Genomic DNA, 5,039 nt, shown 5'->3' on the forward strand with positions numbered 1-5,039 from the left:
ACCAATCAGAATGGCATTTAGGCGCACAAACGCCCCAGCAAGACTCACTCTTACTCGCAAGGTTCAGGACCACACTAGGGAGGGGGGAAGGGTGGGAACAGCCAAGCCAAGAAAACAAAAGGTAAAGAGGAGAGGTGAGTGGGTGGAGAGGAAATTGATCCAAGCCGCCCTTGGAGGACAGGCTGGAGCCACCCCCATCCCCACCCTCCCACCACCCCTATCCCCACCCCGCCCCAAACACCCCGGATTTACCCGAGTGGCTGCACTTGCCTCCAGCCAGCTCTACCGCAGGACAGGGAAGCCCCATCTAAGTTCATCGCCCTGCCAGCTTCCCACGGCTTGGTGGGGGCGTTTGGGAGACACTCGCAGAAGCATTCCTCCACGGAGGGCTGGGCTGCTGCGGTGAGCAGCTGCACGATCGGTGCCGCCTCGGTCCTTGCTCGTGCGCGCTGCACAATAGCCCAGGCTGGGTGCACCTCATTAAGCCAGCCCGCCAGCCCCAGAAGCAGGGCCAGCGGTGTGACAGCGCGGCCCCTTTGTAATGACTGTGTGATGGATGCCACCGAAGGGTGGGGTCTGGGTGGGTCAGAACTGTTAATGGCAGTATGTATCATTCTGTCTGTCCTCCAGGAGAGAGAGGGAAGCCCCTTGCCCTCCAAGTCTCTCTGTCTCTTACACACACACACACACACACACACACACACACACACACACACACACACACACATCTCTCTCCTCTCCCCCTCCCCACTTTGGTCCCCAATCTCCTTATGACATAGTCTTCTGCAGGCAACGTTCAAAAAAGTTTTAAAAAGCCGTTGGGTCGTTTCCAACGGAATACATTATGAACAGCGAATGTATCCACCACGTAGATCCCAGAATCAGAAAATAAAGGCGGACTGGGCGGAGGAGAGCAGGGCGTGCGGCTGGGCCGGTGAGCGCGCGCGCGCGTCGCGCACTGTCAAGAGTTTGCAACTGTCGGTCAAGTCGCCCGCGAACTTGGCGCCGCTCGGCGGTGCGGGACAGCTCGGCCCGCGCACCGCGCCGCCCAGGGGCCCGGGTCCCCCGCGGGGCCGGGAGCCCAGCCGGGGCGCGCGCCGCAAGAGGCCCGTGCCAGGTGTGCTGCAAGGTACCACGCCCGGTGCTCCATCTCAGCCCTTCCTCCCTTCCCTCCGGACCTGCTCCCTCCTCGCCCTGCCCTCGACCTCTCCCTCGCTGCCCCGGAAGGCAGAAAGCACCGGAGAACCTCTCTCCTCCCGCTCTTTTTGGGACTTGCTGCACCGTTGCGTCGCTGCCCCCCATCGCCCCCACCCCGTGGACAACGTCCGAGGACCGGTTAACGTTGGGGGGAATCCAGTTCAGACACACTGGCGTGTCATGTCTAGGAGAGCTTACAGGGCACCTTAAGCTACGTGGGCAAATAGCTGGCTCTTTTACACGGAACTTTGCATTTCCATCTTACTGAGATGATGCATCCTCTAGATGTGGCTACAAAGCACCTGTTCCCGCATCCCAGGCAATGTCTCCAGCGCCACGCGGTCTCTGCGTTTATTAGAGTGCAGGGAGCACCCTTTCCCAGGCACTACTTAACCAACATCCTCCCTTTTATCATTGCTTCCTTTTAGCAGCCAAGAGAAAGCAAGCATCAGAGAGAAAATGGGGCATTTATGTCTGATGAAGCAGCTCTTCCTTTCTATGTCAGCTATTTGAGCCCTAGTGAATCAGAGTTAAAGCACTTGGCTACTAACGCAGAAGGTTGTGGGTTCAAACCCATGAGCCTCCTCATGAGACAGGTCGGGCAGTGGGCTTGAAAAGTCGAGGAAGCAGCTCTACTCTGCCCTTGAAGATCACGATGCGTTGGAATCGGCTGACCCCAATGGGTTTGGTATTGAGCTTGGGACTTTATGAATGACTTAAAATTGTGCAAGCCTGTTCTTGGAGAGAACCAGAGGGGAGGTAACGGAACCAGAAGCTCTTCTCAAGACCCCACTTGTAGAAGGCCCGAAGGAGAGGCCTGGTTAGAAATTTCAGTGGAGAAAAGGAAAGAGGTAGGACTGACTCCCTGTGCTTCCTTCTGGTGGTGGAGCCTTTGGCTACAGAGGGCTTGTTTTTCTGGAATTGACTACTTTCACAACCTCTTACACCTTCTGATTTGAAGGTAGTACTAGAATTAACTGGTCAGGAGCTGGGGCAGGAGGAAAGGGAAGACCATTTGGAATTAGTGAGAAGGCTAAGGCTAATGATTCAAAATTGATTGAAATTCATACATTTAAAGTTATCTTAGAGTCATGCTTGTAAATCAATTAGTTGACTAACAGTAACTCCAATTTAATAAAATGTTCCCAGACATTCTCAGTAAGAATACGAATGAAATATAATTCAACATACAAGTCCTGGTGGTGTCGTGGTTATGCGTTGGGCTGGGATCCGCATGGTGGCAGTTGGAAGCCACCAGCAACTCCGAGAGAGAAAGACTGGACTTTCTACTCACGGAAACAGTTGCAGTGTGTCCGCTACAGTCACAGGGGGTTGCTGTGACCCAGCATGGACTTGGTGGCAGCGAGCTGAGTTTCATGGCTTCATAAGCAACATCGTGATGAACATCAAATATTGAAGTAATCAGCGATTTCATTTTACGTTTTTTTGTTTTGTTCTGTTGTACATAAAGTCACTACCAGTTGGTAGTGGCTCTAGGCTACCTAACAAGGACATATAGAGAGTATATACTAACCCAAACTGGGGGTGGACAGAGGGTGGAAGAGACAGTAGGAGAAGCAAAATTAAAATGAATAAGTAATAGATGGAACCCAGTCCATTGACTTGGAGGCAAGGATGACACATTGTGACCCAACAGAACAGAGTAGTACTGCCTCATAGGGTTTTTTCAAGACTAGAATCTTTACGAAAGTACAAGTGCATTGCTTTTTTTTTTTTTTGATCTTTCTTAATCAATGGCCGACTTTTGCATCCATCTGAGGCCATTGAAAATACCACGGCTTGGGTCATCAGGTGCACCTTAATCCTTAAAGTAACATCCATGCTTTCAACACTTTAAAGAATTCTTGTGAAACAGATTTACCCCATGCACTTGTTATCATTTCATATCTTGACTAATGTTCCCATGAGCATTGATGGTTAATCCAAACAAGATGAAATCCTTGACAACTTAAATATTTTCTTCATTTATCACGATGCTGTCTATTGGTCCGGTTGTAAGGATTTTTGTTTTCTTTATGTTGGGGTGTAATCCATACTGAAGTTGTAGTCTTAGATCTTCATCAGTCTGTGCTTCAAGTACTCTTCTTAAATGACAGTTTACATTACAATAGTAAGAATTTACTATGTGAGTATTTTTCATATTAGCAACATGTTTAGCACTAGCAAATGCTAAGGTAAGAGGAGAGAATAACATTAGCTTTTATGGTTAAGGTTATGTGTCTACTTGACTGAGCCCTGATTGTCAACGGTTTAACAGTTAGGTAAAAAATATAATTTGACAGTAAAGTAATGATATGGTCATCCTATATTTTGTGATCTGATAGGTTCATCTTTTTTCATATAACATTCATTTCTGCCTAATATCCTGGGGGTGTATGGTTAGCAAAATAACTGATTCTATGTAAGTAGCTCCTGAAAGCTGAAAAACATCTGAAAACCATTTTTCAAACATTTTCTATTATATTGTAATAATTTTCACGATGGAAAACCAGGTTACAGAATTGTTGTCAGTGGAGATAGAGTGAATGGCTATTGTGATATGTTGTATTTAAGAATAATTTAAAAAACATAAAAGGTTGCTACTATTGATGCTTTCTATTACCTAAATATCTAGCTTGGTAGAATACTAAATATTTTCTCTAAACATTTCTAGCATTAAAAAAAGAGCAAATAGGATTTTTTTTATTCCAATAGACAAGGTGCCAATTACCAAGTTGACTTTTTCCTGAATTCTTTCTTTCCCTCCAGCCTACATCTATTACTCACTACCAATGAGTCCATTCTGACTCCAGAGGACCTTCTAAGGCAGGGGGGAACTGTCTGGGTGGGTTTCTGAGACGGTAACTCTTTATTGCACTTGAAAGCTCATCCTTCTCCCACAGAGCTACTGGTGGTTTTGAACTTTTGACCTTGTGGTTGGCAGCCTAACAGGTAACTCCTATATCTCTTAGGAGAGGAAAAGCAGAAGAGATGGGAACCCTAATGGAATAAAGGTGTTTTTCCTGACACTGTGAAACAGATTAAATAAATTAATAGTAAGTTTAGAAATTGGGTCTTTTAACAAATGAAAATTTTAATATGTGATAAAAAAAAACAACCAACCTGAAGAAGTGCATGCATTAAATCCATTAACCTTGTGAAATGTAGGTTTGCACCTGGGAGAAGTGAGCACAGTTGGAGATTATTAAGACATATCAACTCACCTGGCATTAATGAGGAGAACTTGAGCTTGGTGTGCAACCCAGTTGCCCTGAAGTGACAAGAATCACACACTCAGATGTAAACTGATGTTTTTTCAAGGCTGTTAAGGATATATCAACTCCAAAGTAAACAGGTAGATTAGTTGTAAAAAATGCTGCCTTGAAAAATGCTTTTAAAACTAAAATTTTATAACCCATTCCACAATAATATGCATTATTTTTAAGACGACAGTGTCAAACCTTAATAAGACAATGTTGTTAGGCACTGTCTTGTCAGTTCCCACTCACAGCAACCCTGTGTCTATTGCATTGAAGCACGTCCTGCTCTCGGCCATCCATACAATTATGTTTGAGCCCATTGTTGTAGCCACTGCATCAATCCATCTAGTCAAGGCTCTTCTTCTTTTTCAGTCACCTGCCATGTCCAGCATAATGTCTTTTCCAGGCGCTGGAGAAAGAATCTTGCTTGGTAGAGGGGCAGTGAAAGAGAGGAAGTCCTTCAACAGGATGGACCCACATCTTGGCTGCCACAATGGGCTCAAGCACAGAGGCCATGGTTAGGATGGCAGAGGACTGGGCACCGTCTTACTCTGTTGTGCATTGAGTCCCAACCAACCTAAC

This window comes from Tenrec ecaudatus, chromosome 10 (assembly GCF_050624435.1).
Source record: "Tenrec ecaudatus isolate mTenEca1 chromosome 10, mTenEca1.hap1, whole genome shotgun sequence".
NCBI classification, from domain to species: Eukaryota; Metazoa; Chordata; class Mammalia; order Afrosoricida; family Tenrecidae; genus Tenrec; species Tenrec ecaudatus.